At 34.9% G+C, this 18,857-nt stretch overlaps 1 pseudogene; it reads left to right on the forward strand.

The window, feature by feature from the left end:
• On the forward strand, positions 1-18,400 carry LOC110008120 (uncharacterized; annotated as a pseudogene).
• The last annotated feature ends 457 nt before the right edge of the window (positions 18,401-18,857 follow it).

Genomic DNA, 18,857 nt, shown 5'->3' on the forward strand with positions numbered 1-18,857 from the left:
TTAGAGAGAGACAAAGGCTCTATGGGCTCCATTGCAGGGGTTGTAGAGAGAGTCCTCCCTCACCCACACCCACACCCACACCCACACCCGTGCAGAGGTGTTCCCTCTCTTACATATTCTCGTTTGCTTCTCTCTCTAAGTCACTCTCTCTCTAAATCACTTTCTCTCTCATCTCTCACTGCTCACTGGTATCGTTTCTGCTTAAGTTGTCTTTCTCTCTGAGTTTTTTTGCATTTCCCTGAAACTGTGAGCTGTGATCCTAAATTGGTTTTCTCTTTTGGTGGTAGAGAGAAGTTTTGCTCATTCTCTCTCCCAAAGAAGGAGGCTTTGTGGGATTTCACCCATGAAAATGGGGGAGAATGGAGAAGTGAGTGATGGTATAGAGGGAAAAATGCGTATGGTTCTTCCAGCTCAAGAAACCTATGTCGAGAAAGCAGTGGAAGTCATGAAAGCTGGCCAACCGATTGCAGTGCCCACTAATACTCTTTATGGGTTTGCTTGTGATGCCTGGTGAGAAGAATGCTCTATTTTTTTCCTGTTTTGGATTGCAAATTTGTAATTTTTCATGAAGATTACTGGTTTTTATGATGAATCGTTCAGTTTACTTTCCGGCTAGCTAATGCTTAAGCGAATAAATCTCTTTGAAGGCTCTAGCGTGAAACCATGGACCTTTGCTGAAATGGTTTGTTACGGTGTGCTACCTTTTTATATAGATAACTAGCTGATTTCTCTTATCTTAAATATTCAGTTGTTGTCGGTGGTGGTCAAAATTATGAAGTCAGGTTTTGATAGGATTTAAGACCCTTTTAGATGCGGAAACATAAATCCTAAAACGTTAGATACCACCAGGAACATCTACTTATCCAACTCAAAACAAAATAGACAGCTAAAAACAAAATAGACAAGAGTACGAGCCATAATACAAGAAATAAAGCACAACACATACACAATAACCCAAAAAAGATCTATGTGGTTCAACCTAAAGGGCTTGGCAAGTAAAAATTCATTATACCAATAAGAATTACGTCACCAATTTGGGACGAAAGAGTTAACTCTTTAATCATTGACAAAACCTAGTCAAGCAACCCATTTAGATTCGTTGTCCTGACTGGCATTACCCACCAATCTCTCAGTTCTATTCCACAGTGCTCTCCTAACTGGGATCGCCCGTCAATCTCTCATTTCTATTCCACAATCAAAACCACTGTCTAGGAAGAGACCCATTTCTATTCTAAAGCTAAACTATAGTCTAAAAAGAGAACATTGGGACCAACCAAGTTTATTTTAGTCTAGGAATAGAACCTTGAGACTGACCGAGTTTTTTTCACTAAAAAGGGAAACCATCCAAAAACTCCATAAGAGCCGCTTTTCTACAAGAAATTATTCTCTTACTCACTTTGCAAGAAGCACATCGCAATGTTTCTCTCCATAGCATGCTCTCTTACTTCTGAGGGGAGGCCTTGCCTCTCATGCACAGGAAGCCCCTACCTCTCTCCCTTGAGGAAGCCACTGTTACCATATAATGACTCAAATAGGGCATATTAATTCTTTCCTCTCTTATTTTATAGGGTAAATATCTCCATACTCCCTATTTTTTCCGCCTAGTTCTTAGGAGACCCAAGGATTTAGGTTATTTTTTGTTGCATAAAGTCTCAATATTTTCTATTTTCCAACCCTCTAGACCCCTTTGACCATGTATTCTTGTCATAAACAATTTAGATAATGACTCCCTTTCAATCGAAAACTAACGCCGAATTAACCCCTTAACCTATGTCATTCTCTTTTAAAACTCTATCTCTCTCTCTCTTTGCACAGCCCACCCTCTCCATCGTCTCTCTCTAATACCTCAATCACAGAGCCCACGCTCCCATCGTCTCTCTCTATATGAACTTCGTCTCTCTCTCTCACTCACCCACACACACACAAGTACCCCAATCGCATAGCCCACCATCCCCATCGTCTCTCTCTATCAAAACTCTGTCCTTTGGCTCTTCTTTTTATTGCTAAAAATACCATTAGAAAAATGTTGACGATTCCAAGGGAAACAAGCAGAATCGTGCATCACATAATCACAAAAAGTCATCCAACCTAAAGATTGAAACACATTTAAGCATAAAAACCATTCTCTTAGTTTCTTTTAAAAAAAATTTCATTGCATCAAAAGCATTCTCTTGTCTTACAAATCAAAATGCAATTACCATTCATTGCAACATTTAAACAGATGAAGTCTAAAAGAACTTTTTTAAACAAATGAAGTCTAAAAGAACTTTTTTATACGAGATTGATAACAAAAGGAATACATAAATCTAAAAACACCATAGTAGCAATAGAATTACTTACAAACCCATTCCAGCAGCCAGCCTATTGTCTACGAGCATCAACACTCGGAATATAAACATCGTTGTGTGTGTGGTTCAACAAAATGGAACCCACGAATAATACCAATAGCAGAAAATTAACAAAATAAACAAAATAAATACTAATGCTAACAACACAAGCATAAATACAAAAGGAAAAAGATAGAAATTAGGAATAATACATGTACGCAGGTAAACCCTTCTCCCTGATTCTGCGATTTGGGTATTTGAGATTTTGGAATCAAATGTGACATTATTTGATATTTGGGAATCAAATGTGTTATGCAATTTGCATATTTGGGTTTTGGGAATCAAATGTGCTCTGCAATTTAAGTATCAGAGAGAGAGAGGGAGAGAGAGATAAAGTCATGATAGACAGAGAGAAGAGAAAGAGCCAATGGGGAGGATGGGCTCTACGATTTGGGTATTTGAGAGAGAGAGAGAGAGAGAAAGAGAGAGAGTTGGAGTTCTGATAAAGAGAGAGAGAGAGAGACGATGGGGAGGGTGGGCTCAGTGGTTGGGGTATTAGAGAGAGACACACACAACATAGGTTAAGGGGTTAACGGGGCATTAGCTTTGAATGAAAGGGAGTTATTCTTTAAATTCTTTAGGACAAGAATGTTTGATTCATGTGGCCTTTAAAGGCCTTATGAGTGTTTATAAAATGAAATGATAGAGTGGAACATGAACTCAGTGAGAGTACAGTCCCTCGTGGGCCATCCTAAGTAAACGATGTTTGTAGATACCGGACTGTGCTTGACGATCTAGATCAGTCGGTTGGAAAAAATCCATGTTACCTGGACATAAAGAACAAACCGAGAAGGGTTCTAATAGGTTAGCCCTTGATGAGGTCAGAGAATATGCCTGGATGAGTGAGTCGAGGGGCTGTGTGACCCTTGTGTGTGATGGTGGCCTACAGAGACGGGGGCCAAAGCCTCATCCATGTGCCATTACACCGCATGCATATCGATAGATCGTTCGAAAAAGCCAAAAATCCACATTTTAGGGTGAAGCATATACATGTGCGAGATATCCCCCTATGCACCATAGGAGCTATGATCGCATCAGGTTTAGGTGACCTTGACTCGTCTCTAGGGGAGGACCTAAAATCCGCAGACTAGGATTGCGATCCTTTAGCTCATCTGCCTGACTTTGGTGACCCGCTAATGAGTCTCTGCTTAGACTGTGGGTCATGGGAAACATTAGACCGGTAGGATAAAACAAGTGCGGTTTGTAGTCCACAGTTGAAGATGGAGTGCCCCATCATTGTTGATTTCTAAACCATATAGATCGTTTTCTCATCAAATAAATTTAATTGTATTGGTTTTATGATGAAAATTATTTTAATATTATTATTTGAATGTCTATGAACCTCTGGATATTTTATTTGTAATTTTTGAATTTATAAAATTAAAGATATTGATTTTACAATTGTTTAAATATTCAAATAATATTTTAAAATTATTTTATTAATTTTAAATTTATAAACATATCATGGGGGTCCATTGTGCACATGGGCCCACCATATTTTTAGAAGGTGGGCCCCATGAGGGCCTCCTTTGGATGGCACGCCCCACCCTTATTCTCTTTCCTATTTTTTAGTGATATGGCATGTGGCCATATGGTTGGTAGATATTGACTAAATATTGACTTGATATATCTTTGAAAGATTTTGTGAAAAGATTGAGTAGACTTGTGTCATTTTATGGTATGCACAATATTTTGATTAGATTTAATTTATTTAATTTTTATTGATGAGAAAATGGTTTAGAAAAGGGGCATAATGGTTCATGTACCTTCCATAATATTGATGACCCATCTATAGAAAGGATGGCTCAGATCTCTCACCCCACAAGTCACCCTTGATCGACGGTCTATGTTCAATCTCACAAGAAAAGGCAAGCCAAAGAAAACCCTAAGAAACTAATCTTATTCAAAGCCTATAAAAATGAATTGTCGCTACTAAAAAAAAATTCTCTACACCTTATCTTTCAATCTCTCTCTCTTAAGAAAGTTTATCTCTCTCATATTTGATCTCTCTCTCCCACATTGTGAAAGAACCTAAGGGTTGAGGTTATGAAGTCTTCTCTCCTATCTCTCAAATATAGATTTATGGCTAACGGTTTTAGGGTTTAGCAAAAAGAGAATTCATCTATCTCAAACTAGGTTATTAAGAGAATTCACCTACGGTTTGAGTTTGTGATCAAAGGGGTTTATGTTCCATTGGTGTGGCTTAGCCGAAATTTGTTTTTCCAATTCGAGATTGAAGCTAGACCGTTTATCCTGTGCCGTCGGATGGTGATGACTTGGTGTGGGGTGTAATAAGCCCGGTTGAGGATCCTTCGGCACTCTTCTTTTTGTTTCTTACAATCTTATCTTTTATTCTCAAGCATAGTGTATAGTTGTTTCAATGGCATCAAGTTGTTAAGATCTTGGTTTTATTATTATGCTAATTTTATTTTGAAATTTATCTTATTATAATAAAGACCACAAGTGATCTTTTGCCAAAAGAAAGGGTCAAAGAAAAAAAAAATGCATTCCCCAGTAAAAGATCACATAGGTCTTTCTTTTATTGGTATCAGAGCTATTGATACTTGATGTCATTAGTTATCTTTTCTCTTTATTAAGTTTAGATCAAGCTTGAAAATGTGATATAAGAAAGCTAATGATCTTTGTGGTCAATAAATACACCTACGGTTAAGAATTATTGAAATATTTCAACACCGAAAAGGTACTATGCATAATGAGTATTCTGGGCTATTTTGGAGTAGTGCTATGAAGAATATAATGAAGTATTTTTCTATTATATACTTAAGTTATATTTTATATCTTTAAGAGTATAATCTACTGAAAATTTCAGTGGGAGATCCTAAGGGAATTAAGAGTTATGGAATCATTAATGAAGGGTGTCAGTTCTGACCCTGCAAAATCTAGGAACTGTCCATTGAGTTTCGTGATTTTTCCACCAATCATATGATTTTATTTCTTGCTGAAATTTTATTGTTACTTACAAAATTGAGTATACTTTAAAGTAAAAAAACGTTTCATCAAGAAATTGCTTGTGGTTTGAAAGATATGATCAATTTATTGAAGAGTGTGCAGGTGTTGTTTTTTGCAACGAAAACTATTTCCATGACTTGAAAGTCGTGATTTTATTTCTATACTTAATAGAATGTTTTATGATACACACTAAATTTTTAGACTTCCATTCTGAGTCTATTTTCTACAAAAATTTATTTGAAAGAGAAATATCTACGGGAAGAGAGGAATAAAAATTTTGGATTGAAGAGAGGTTATCCTGAATTTTCTGCAATTTGGTATGTTATTCATTGAGACATGAATAACTATATTTATCAAGCCTACTTAACAAAATCATATGAGGCTTGTGGAAATATTTATGTTATCATTATATGTCTAATTTCAAACAAAGTTGGTTTGAAATGAAAACTCCATGAGAGTAGAGAAAAAAGACAATTTTACTAAATAGTATTCATCCTGAAATTCTGCAGTATGATTTATTTTGTGACATGAATGTCACTTATTTTTTTTCTCAGAAGAAAAGTATTATTTGGGATTCAAACTATGATGTTGTGATTTTATTTTGAGTCTAGTTTTCAACACGAAATATTTTAGGAATAAATTCTTTGAGAATTGAAGGAAACAATTTTTTTATTGAGAGGTGCTCAATCTGATTTTCTGCTGAGAAAATTGCATTGTGACCTAAATGTTACTGAAACGAAGGCTCACTATATGGTATGATTTCGGAATGGAACTGTACATTATTTTATATTTTTGAGTCTATTTCAATACTCAAAAGGATTCGGAGATAAATTTTTTATGAGTTCACATATATCATATTTTTATCATGGGATGTTCATGTTTTATACTGCGGTAAATTAAAAGATGTGGCATGTTAAGGCACATCCTTGAATTCCCAATTATGGAGACCTTTAAGATCAGTTTAAAAGGCTTTATAGTGTGCCATGAGTATGGTTTATTATAGTACAACTTCATAAAGATGTAATGCAGAGTTAGCAAGATAAGAGACTCTATGTGAAGAGTATTCGAACTGGAAATAGCAGAAAGAAGAAGAAATACAATACCTATAAAAGCATCTTGGTTTCTTCGAAATGAAAGGGTATATAGAGAGACTTGGTGGTAGCATAGAAACGCTAAAGATCGGTGGGAGAATCGAAATTGTGATATTTGAAATAATGGGATGAAAAAGATATTTTCCTCACAGTGTAAGACATGAGAATTCAAGTGCCAAAGAGATGGACGCTTCGTGACATATGAAACCAATGACCAATATATTCTCCATCAGTTGCGTGCACTTCCAAGATCACAAAAGCTTTTCAAACAAGTAAAAGCGATGAATAAAGAAAACCCAGGTACCACACTATATGGTTTTGAGATATGAAATCTATCCCGCATTATATGGTAACGTCATATAGGGAAAGAAGATTCAATAACTTTGTTTAATGTGCATTGGTTATATTTTAGCTAATTGTTTTATGAACATGTGTGGAGTGTATGGACATTAAGTGATAAGTGCTAACAAATTTGAAAGTGTCGGTTTTGAATACCTTATGTTTTGTGCATCCTTGTGCTTGAGTATGAACTACTTAAGGTAGTGATACACATGGAAATGTGATTTGATCAAGGGCTTTGAGCCCTATGGATGAAACACGAGAGATGGGTATGGTTCATTCAAATATATAAGCACAAAGGGAATGTTCTGATGGAATTTGGTCTTTGTGACCATCCTCTCAATAATGTCTATAATTTGATGTGTTGCATGTGATGATGATCTCTTGATAAATTCTCCATAATTGCCAAAAAAGAAGTATTTTGTCAATGCTTTAATAAACATTATTTAGTTGTGCTTTATTTTGGATAAAATTATAAGATGGTATATATGATTTGTTTTTAAGGCCACGAACTTGACTTGGTAGGAAATTAAAGGTAAATGCGGTAAAATGATTTATAAAGGCTAAGCATGTATTTTATAATTAAATTAGATGATTTGAGAAAAGCCTAAGCCTATGAATATGGTTTTGAGAAAACCACATAGTCTTGCAAGATCCATTAAGTTTTTATGAAAATCATTTTAAACTGTCATACTATTATATAACTATTGCTTGTGAATGCATATATATATACTAAGTAAATTTTTTTTTTTATTAAAAAGAAAAACATTCTTTCTTGAAGGTATTTATAAAAGTAGGAGAAAAATTATCATGCACTGTTTTTTTTTTTTTAAATACCTATATGCCTTGACCAATGTTTCTAGCTATTTAGAATCCTCGATTACCTAAGACTTTGAACCATAGAGAATGTTGTAGGAATGCCATCATGCTTGGCTTCCCTAACACATATTGTATTGATTAGATAACTTAGTTTGTATGAATTTCCTACCAAGATGTCTAGTGTGGTTGAACCTTTGTAGTTCATGAAGGTTTTTGCATATTGTGAAACCAACGGGTATTGAATTACATATTGCATGAGACTTGATATGCTACCTCATGATATATGCATAAGAATGTTAAGAATGTATATGTTGTATGTGCAATAATTGAGTGGGAGCTGCTACAGTCCCACTTTTTTTTAACTGCTTGGATATTTAGATATACATGTGCAAGCTATCTCACAGATCCAGATGATGCGAAGTCTACATCTGGATATGCGTTCATGCTTGGAGGGGGTGCAGTTTCTTAGAAATCAAAGAAACAAGATGTGATGAAATTGTCCACCATGAAGGCAGAGTACGTGGCATGTTGTTTAGTGATCGAGGAGGTTGTATGGATTAAGAAATTTCTTAATCGACTTGACTTTCACCTCGTGCGTTGTGAGGCAGTAAGAATTTTCTGCGACAGCAGGGTGACGATATGCGTATCGAAGGAGCCACGATTCCATAAGAACTCCAAGCATATAAAACCATGTTTTTATCACCTGAGGAATAAGGTGAGATTGAGAAAGATCAAGATCCAGATAAATTAAATATTCCAGTGGGAGCACCTACTAGTATTTGACAGGCCAAATAGAGCAACAGACTATAATATTGTTCACCCACGGATCGCAAATGTTTGGCGCTGGTTGTAAGGCTACAAAAAGGGAGCAGCTTATTTGAAGAACTCTTTTGAGCCCATGAACATATGACCCCATGCGATGAGGGTACGTGATAGTCTTTTGTGACAACAGGTCTATGATTCCTGATGTGATGTGAAAGATGAGCTACGACCATTTTTGGGATGAGATCCGAGCAGCAAAAAGAAAAATGTGTTGCCTCTATAAATCCTTTTGTGAAAGGATTGATGGCGAAAGCCATGATTAATGTATTGAGAGAATAAGTAAAAATGCTCGAGAGATATTATAATTGAGAGAGAGAGATGGGAATGAGAAAAAGTGAGAAAGAGAGAATGTAAGGTCTTCAAAGGCCTAGTGAGAAATATTGGGTTCATGTGACCTTATGAGTACTTGTAAAATGAAATGATAGAGTGGAACATGAACTCAGTGGGAGTGTGGTCCCTCGTGGGCCATACTAAGCAAACGATGTTTGCATATATTGGACTGTGCTTGACGATCTAGACCAGTCAGTTGGGAAAAATCCATGTTACCTAGGCATAATGAACAAATCGAGAAAGGTTCTAATGGGTTAGCCCTTGATGAGGTCGGAGAATATGTCAGGATGAGTGAGTCGAGGGACTGTGTGACCCTTGTGTGTGATGATGCCTAAAGAGACAGGGGCCAAAGCCTCATCCATGTGCCATCACATGGCATGCATATCGATAGATCGTTCGGAAAAGCCAGAAATCCACCTTTTAGGGTGAAGCATATGCATGTGTGAGAGATACCCCTATGCACCATAGGAGCTCTGGTCGCATCAGTTTAGGTGACATTGACTTGTCTCTAGGGGAGGACTTGAAATCCACAGACTAGGAATGCGATCCCTTGGCTCATCGACCGGATTTTAGTAGCCCGCTAATGAGCCCCTGCTTGGACTGTGGGTCATGAGAAACACTAGATCAGTCTAATAAAGCAAGTGTGGTCTGTAGTCCACAGTTGAAGGTGGAGTGCCCCATAATTGTTGATTCCTAAACCATATAGATCATTTTCCCATCAAATTAATTTAATTATGTTTGTTTTATGATGGAAATTATTTTAATATTATTATTTGAATTTTTATGAATCCCTGGATATTTTATTTATAATTTTTGAATTTATAAAATTAAAGATATTGATTTTACAATTGTTTAAATATTCAAATAATATTTTAAAACTATTTTATTAATTTTAAATTTATAAAAATATCAAAGGGGCCCATTGTGCACATGGGCCCGCCATATTTTTAGCCATGAGTGCCTCCCTTGGGTGGCACGCCCCACCCTTATTCTCTTTCCTATTTTTTGGTGATATGACATGTGGCCATATGGTTGGTAGATATTGACTAAATATTGACTTGATATATCTTTGAAAGATTTTGTGAAAAGATTGAGTAGACTTGTGCTATTTTATGGCATGTACAATATTTTGATTAGATTTAATTTATTTAATTTTTATTGATGAGAAAATGGTTTAGAAAATGGAGATAATGGTTCATGCACCTTCCATAATATTGATGACCTATCTATAGAATAGATGGCTCAGATCTCTCACCCCACAAGTCACCTTTGATCGACGGTCTATGTTCAATCTCACAAGAAGAGGCAAGCCAAAGAAACCTAAGAAATCCTAATCTTATTCAAAGCCTATAAAAATGGATTGTCGCTACCAAAAAAAAAAAAATCTCCACACCTTATCTTTCTATCTCTCTCTCTTAAGAAAGTTATCTCTCTCATGTTTGATCTCTCTCTCCCACATTGTGAAAGAACCTAAAGGTTTACGTTATGGAGTTCTCCTCTCCTATCTCTCAAATATGAATTTATGGCTAAGGGTTTTAGGGTTTAGCAAAAAGGCAATTCATCTCTCTCAAACTAGGTTGTTAAGAGAATTAACCTACGGTTTGAGTTTGTGATCAAAAAGGGGTTTATGTTCTATTGGTGTGGCTAAGCCGAAATTTGCTTTCCCGGTTCGAGATTGAAGCTAGACCGTTGATCCCGCTCTATTCGATGGTGGTGACTCGGTGTGGGGTGTAATAAGTCTGGTTAAGGTAATCTCCGACACTCTTCCTTTTGTTTCTTGCAATCTAATCTTTTATTCTCAAACATAGTGCATAGTTTTTTCAATGGCATCAAGTTGTTAAGATCTTTGTTTTATTGTTATGCTGATTTTATTTTGAAATTTATCTTATTATAATAAAGACCACATGTAAGTGATCTTTTGCCAAAAGAAAAGGGTGAAGAAAAAAAAAAATGTATTCCCCGATAAAAGATCACATAGGTCTTTCTTTCGAAGAATGCATGGTCAAAGTGGTCTAAAGGGTTGAAAGACTGAAAACATAGAGACTTTATGCAACCAGAAAGAATCTAAATCCTTGGGTCTCCTTAAAAATAGGTAGCAAAAATAGGGGAAATGGAAATATTTACCATATTATATATATATATAAGATTAAGAATCCTCAGTAAATAGGAAACTTGCATAGATGTTACATATATTACGAAAATCAAGAGATATAACCAATTGTCCTAATCTTTTTGGATTTCTATTTCGTTTAAGAAACTTATTAATATTTATCAATCTCAATCCTACATAATATGGGATTTTTTTGTTTTGCATGATTTTGGATATTACTATGTCCAATAGTCTCCACTTTAATATCAAAATCACCTATTCACCATGCCAACATCAATTGGAAAGCTTTATGAATTCTTTATCTTTTGCTAAATAAATTCATTCATCATTCTTGCTGAAAAGATTATTCTTGCCATCATATTTCTCCATCTCAAGTAAAACACTCACATACTTTACCATGTGCTTTTCTTCAATTGAATGCACAAATACTAGCCTTGTACTGAACCATGCGCTCAAATACCACTGGTTATGATTTTAGAGCCCTCTTGGATGCAGAAAAAGGAATCCCAAAAAGTTGGATAGGAACGTGCACTTATCCAGTTAGGAAAAAAATATAGGTAAGAGTAGGAGTCATAATATTAAAAATAACGTATAAAATACACACCACAAAAACACAAAGATTTACATGGTTCACCCTAAAAAGGCAACATCCACAGGCATGGCAAGTAGAAATCCACGATTTTGATCTGTCGTTTTCTTTAGGTCCATTGCTGCAATTCATCAAATTTATGAGACCAAAGGACGTAAACACACTAGTCCTCTGGCAAATTTCTCTTGTAAGATTCAATGATTTGCAGGTAATGATAGCATCTTAGAGAAGTCTTTGAATCCTAGATTAGATAGTATTGGAGTTCCGGTGCCCAATTACAACTTCATTCGAAAAATTGGGCATGGTTCAGGAAGTGCCCTTGCTCTTACTAGTGCCAACCTAAGTGGGCAGCCCAGCAGTGTTAGCATTAAAGTTTTTTAACGTCTTTGGCACCATTGTACATATGTCTATGATGGGGGTTTGCTTCTTGCTGGTCGAACTGGATCAACAGTCGTAGACCTCACAAATCCCGAATATTATGAGAGTATCAGGCCTGAAAGGTATGTTTATAATCCATGCTTTTCATTTCGTTGAGATATTTGTTGGGTTTATGTGGACTTTAAAGGCTTTATGAGTACTTGTAAAATGAAATGATATAGCGCAACATGAACTCAACGGGAGTGTGGTCCCTTGTGGACCATACCATACAAATAATGTTTGTAGATACTGGACTGTGCTTGACGATCTAGACCAGTCGGTTGGAAAAAACTCATGTTACCTGGGCATGAAGAACAAACCAAAGAGGCTTCATGGTTAGCCTTGATGAGGTCGGAAAACATGCCCGGATTAGTGAGCCGAGGGACTGTGTGACCCTTGTGTGTGATGGTGGCCTACAGAGACGGGATCCATGTGCCATCACACGGCATGCATATCGATGATCATTCGGGAAAGCAAGAAATCCACCTTTTATCGTGAAGCGTATGTATGTGCGAGAGATTCCCCTACGCGCTATAGAGATGTGGTCACATAAGGTATTGGTGACATTGACTCATCTCTAGGGGAGGACTTGTAATCCACAGACTGAGATTGCGACCCCTTAGTTCATCGGCCAGACTTTGACGACCCACTAATGAGCCACTGCTTGGATTGTGGGTCATGGAAAACACTGGGTCGTTCTGATAAAGCTAGTGTGATCCGTAGTCTACAGTTGAAGGTAGAGTGCCCCATGATTGTTGATTCAATTCCTAAATCATTTAGATCCATTTCCCATCAAATTAATTTAATTATGTTTGTTTTATGATAATGATTATTTTATAATTATTATTTGAATTTTTATGAACTTTTGGATATTTTATTTTGGATTTATAAAATTAAAAATATTGATTTTACAATGTTTTAATATTCATTATAAATTATTTTACTAATTTTAAATGCATAAAAAAATAATCATAGGGGCCTATTGTACACATGGGCCCATCATGTTTCTAGAGGGTAGAGCCCACATGTGCCTACCATGAGTGGCACGCCACACCTCTTACTACTTTCTATTTTATAGAAAGTTTTGTTTTGTGGTCCATGTGACCCTATGTTTTGGTAACTTTAAAGTGTGACATGTGGTCAAATTATGGATTGAGTATGTATTGATCATATATTGACTTAATATGGAAGTAGATATTGACTTGATATATCTTGATAGATTTTATGAAAAATGTGTGTAGTTTTCTGAAATGCACAATATTTTAATTAAAATTAATTTTACTTTTTTTCTATTGATGAGAAAATGATTTAAGAAAGGGGAATAAGGGTTCATGCGCCTTTCATAATGTTGATGACCCATCGATGGAATGAATGGTTCAAATCTCTCACCCCATAAATCACCCTTGATCGACGGTCCATGTACAATCTCACAAGAAGAGGCAAGCCAAGAAAAACTCTAAGAAACTATAATCTTGCTCAAAGTCTATAAAAAAATATTTTCTCTACCCAAAAATCTTTACACATCTCTTATACTTAATTCAATATTTCTCTCTCATATCCCACTTAGAATTTATCTCTCTCATAAGAAAAGTTTTTCTCTCTCCCATATTGTGAAACCTAAGAGTTTAGGTTATGGAGTTCTTCTCTCTCCTATCTATAGCAAAAAAAAGAATCCATCTATCTGAAACTAAGTTGTTAAAGGAATTCACTTAGAGTTTGAGTTTGTGATAAAAAAAGTTCATGTTCTATTGGCGTAGCTTAGCCTAAACTTGCTTTCCCTGTTTGAGGTTGAAGCAAGATCATCAATCTCACGCCATCAGATGGTGGTGATAAGGTGTGAGATGTAACAAGTCTGGTTGAGGTAATCTCCAGTACTCTTCTCTTTTATTTCTTGTAATCGTATTTTTTATTTTCAAGCATAGTACATAGTTATTTCAATGACATCAAGTTTTAAGATCTTAGTTTTATTGCCATGTTGATTTATTTTGAAGTACATGTTGTTGTAATAAGACCACCTGTAAGTGATCGTTTGCTAAAACAAAAAGGGTGACATATAAAAATTATATATATATATATATATATATATATATATATATATATATATATATATATATATATATATATATATATATATATTATTCTCTAGTAAAAGATCACATAGGTCTTTCTTTCATTAGTATCAGAGCTATTGATACTTGATTCCATTAGTTGTTCTTTCTTTTTATTGAGTTTAGATCAAGCTCGAAAATGAGATATAAGAAAGCTAATAACTTTTGTAGTCAAGAAATACACCAACAGTTAAGAATTATTGAAATATTTCGACACCGAAAAGACACTCTGCATAATGAGTATTCTGAGCGATTTTGGAGTAGTGATATGAAAAAGATAATGAGGTATTATTCTATTACATACTTCAGTGATATTTTGTGTATTTGAGATGAGGATCTACCTGCAAAATTTCAGGGGGAGATCCTAAGGGAATTGAGAGTTATGGAATCATCAATTAAGGGTATCAGTTCTGATCCTGTAAAATCCAAAAACTGTCCATTGAGTTTCGTGATTTTCCCACCAATCATATGCTTTTATTATTACTGAAATTTTACTATGACACACAAAATTGATACTACTTTCAAGCAAAAAACTTTTCATCAAGAAATTCCTTATGGTTTGAAAGATATGATTAATTTATGCAAGGGTGCGTAAATGCTATTTTTTGCAACAAAAACTATTTCCATGACTTAGAAATTATGATTTTATTTCTATTCTTAACATAATATTTTATGGTTCATACTGCGTTTTTAAACTTCCATTCTGATCTAGTTTCTAACAAAATTTATTTAAGAGAGAAATATCTATGGGAAGAGATGAATAAAAATTTGGATTGAAGAGCGGTCATCCTAAATTTTCTGTAATTTGGTATGTTCTTCATTGAGACATGAATATCTATATTTATTAAGCCTATTTAACAGAGTGATATGAGGCTTGTGAAAATCTATGTACTACCATTATGGGTCTACTTTTAAACAAAATTTGTTTCAAAGGAAAATTATATGAGGCTAGAGAGAAAATACAATTTTATTAGACAGTGCTCATCCTGAAATTCTGCAGTATGATTTATTTTATGATGTGTATGTCACCTTATTTATTTATCTGAAGAAATATATAATTAGGATTCACACCATGATATTATGATTTAATTTTGAGTCTAGTGTTTCAATACAAGAGATTTCATGAAGAAATTCTCTGAGGCTTGAGAGAAACAATTTCTTTATTGAGAGATGCTCAACCTAATTTTTTGCTGAAATAATTGCATTATGATGTAAAAGTCACTAAAAAGTAGACTCACTAAATGATGTGATTAGGGATAGAACTGAACACTATTTTATATTTTTTTAGTCTATTTCAATACTTAAAAGGATTCAGAGAGAAACTCTTTATAAGTTGAGAGATATCATATTTTTATTGTGGGATGCTCATGTTCTATGCTGCAGTAAATTATAAGATATGACATGTAATGCTCATCTTTGGATTCTTAATCATGGAAACATTTTTTTTAAGGCTTATTTTAAAAGGTAGTGTGCCATGAGTATGGTTTATTATAGTACAACTTCAAAGAGATATAAGATAGAGTTGGCAAGATAAAACACTCTATATGAAGAATAGGAATAGCAAAAAAAATAAGAAAATACAATACCTATAAATGCATATTGGTTTCTTCGAAATGAATGGATATGTAGAGAGACTTGGTGGTAGCATAGAAACGCTAAATATCAGCAAGAGAATCGAAATTGTGATATTTGAAATCATGAGATGAAGAAGATTATTTCTTCACGGTGTGAGACAGGGAGAATCCAAATGCCAAAAAGATGGACACTTCATGACATGTGAAACCGATGACTAATATATTCTCCATCAGTTGCGTACTCTTCTAATATCATAAAAGCTTATCAAACAAATAAAACCTTTGAATCAAAAAAGCCTAGGTACTACACTACATGGTTTTGAGATATAAAATCTATTACATTATATAGTAAGGTCTTATAGGGAAAAAAGATTCAATATCTTTTTATCTTATATGTTTTGGTTATATTTTGAGAGACATTGTAATTGGGAGAGAGAGATGTGGATGAGATAAAGTGATGAAGAGAGAATGTAAGGCCTTCAAAGGCTAAGTGTGAGATGTTGGGTTTATGTGGCCTTTAAAGGCCTTATGAGTGCTTGTAAAATGAAATGATATAGTGGAACATGAACTCAGTGGGAGTGTGGTCTCTCGTGGACTATACCATGCAAACGATGTTTGCAAATACCGGACTGTGCTTGACGATCTAGGCCAATCGGTTGGAAAAAAACCATATTACCTGGGCATGAAGAACAAACCGATGAGGGTTCATAGGTTAGCTCTTAATGAGGTTGGAGAACATGCCCGGATGAGTGAGCCGAGGGACTGTGTGACCCTTGTGTGTTATGGTGGCCTACAGAGACAGAAGTCAAAACCTCATCCATGTGTCTTCAATCCACCTTTAGGGTGAAGCGTATGCATGTACGAGAGATTCCCCTATACGCCATAGAGTTGTGGTCGTATAAGGTCTTGGTGATCTTGACTCGTCTCTAGAGGAGGACCAGTAATTTACATACTGGAATTGTCTCATCGGTCAGACTTTGGTGACCTACTAATGAGCACCTGCTTGGACTGTGGGTCTTGAGAAATACTGGGTCGGTCTGATAAAGCAAGTGTGGTCCATAGTCCACAATTGAAGGTGGAATGTATCATGATTGTTGATTCAATTCCTAAACCATATGGATTCATTTCCCATCAAATTACTTTAATTGTGTTTGTTTTATGATAATGATTCTTTTATAATTATTATTTAAATTTTTATGAACCTTTGATATTTTAGTTATAATTTTTAGATTTATAAAATTAAATATATTGATTTTACAATGTTTTAATATTCATTATAAATTATTTTTGTTAATTTTAAATGCATAAAAAAATAATCATAGGGGCCCATTATACACATGAGCCCATCATGTTTCTAGAAGGTAGGGCCCACATGTGCCTCCCATGGGTGGCACAGCCCACATCTTACTACTTTCTATTTTATGGAAAGTTTTGTTTTGTGGTCCATGTGACCTTATGTTTTGGTAACTTTAAATTGTGATATGTGGTCAAATTATAGATTGATTATATATTGATCATATATTGACTTAATATATAAGTATATATTGACTTGATATATCTTTGATAAATTTTATGAAAAATATGTGTAGAGATGTGCTATTTTATAGAATGCACAATATTGAATTAAAATTAATTTTACTTATTTTCTATTGATGGGAAAATAGTTTAGGAAAGAGGGATAAGGGTTCATGCATCTTCCATAATGTGGATGACCCAACAATGGAATAAATTACTCAGATCTCTCACTCTACAAGTCACCCTTAATCGACGATCCATGTACAATCTCACAAAAAGAGGCAAGTCAAAGAAAACTCAAATAAACCTTAATCTTGTTCAAAGCCTATAAAAAAAGATTGTCTCTACCCAAAAATCTCTACACCTTATCTCTTATACCTAATTCCATATTTCCCTCATATCCCACTTAGAATTTATCTCTCATAAGAAAAGTTTTTTTCTCTCCTATATTGTGAAACCTAAGGGTTTAGGTTATAGAGTTCTTCTATCTCCTATCTCTCAACTATGGATTTATGGCTAAGGGTTTAGCAAAAAGAAAATCCATCTCTCTCAAACTAGGTTGCTAAGGGAATTCACTTAAGGTTTGAGTTTGTGATCAAAGAGGTTCATGTTCCATTGGTGTGGCTTGGCCTAAACTTGCTTTTCTGGTTTGAGTTTGAAGCAAGATCGTCAATCCCGCTCCATCGGATGGTGGTGACTCGGTGTAGGGTGTAATAAGCCCAGTTGAAGTAATCTCTGGCACTCTTCTCTTGTAGTTCTTGCAATCTTGTTTTTTATTCTATAGTGCATAGTTATTTCAATGGCATCAAGTTTTAAGATCTTGGTTTTATTGTCATGTTGATTTTATTTTGAAGTATATATTGTTGTAATAAGACCACCTATAAGTGATCTTTTGCTAAAACAAAAAGGGTAATATAAAAATATATATATATTATTCTTCCGATAAAATATCACATAAGTCTTTCTTTCAATATTTTTATTACTTATATCAATAGTTAGCATTGCCCAAATGTTTTGAGATGTTAATTCTCAATTTTAGCTGCATTCATTTTAAGTAAGCTATAATTCGATTGTTGGAGAACCATAGTCCATTTTGGCCATCACCATATAAAAGGATGACAGACAATGATGGAGAAGAGTGTATAGGTCCCACTCTCTACCAAAATTGAAGTCATTTCCTTTTAGTTTATCATTTTGGTGATTTAAAGTCTGGTTTTTTGGCTTGGAATCTTGGACAGTATGAATGTGCAATCTGTGTTTTCCTTTGGCAGTGCTTTGGAAAAAACTGCAGCTGCTCTTCGAAGATTTGGATTGGAGGACACTTTATGATTTGTGGTGTGTCTCCTTTGCCTCCCGTGGTGCAAATCTCGAGAATTATTTTTTATTTTTATTTTTTTTTGCATAAGTCGGGTTGGATAAACATTTATAGCCCTGCGAAAAGTGGGTTGGCAGTTTTCCCCTGTACTTCTAATTCACTGATTTTTGTGGATAAAATTATGTATCATTTAACATTATTAATGAATGGTCCCTTCATAATCCTCAATAGGACATATCTTTGTTGAAAAGTAGATTAGATTGACGTATTAATTGACATATATAGTAGTCCTTGAAGTCTACAGATTCAAAAGAGGAAAAAAAAGACATGTATACTAGTCATTTGTGAGCAGGATAAAACGGACAAAAAGAACAATGGCCTAACATGCCCTAAATTGTGACCCCATGTAAGTTTTGTAGGTGACACAACATCCAATCAAAATATTCAAATTTCTAGTTTAAGTACGTTTGT

This window comes from Amborella trichopoda, chromosome 11 (assembly GCF_054954075.1).
Source record: "Amborella trichopoda isolate Santa Cruz 75 chromosome 11, AtrichopodaSantaCruz75HAP2 v2.0, whole genome shotgun sequence".
NCBI lineage: Eukaryota > Viridiplantae > Streptophyta > Magnoliopsida > Amborellales > Amborellaceae > Amborella > Amborella trichopoda.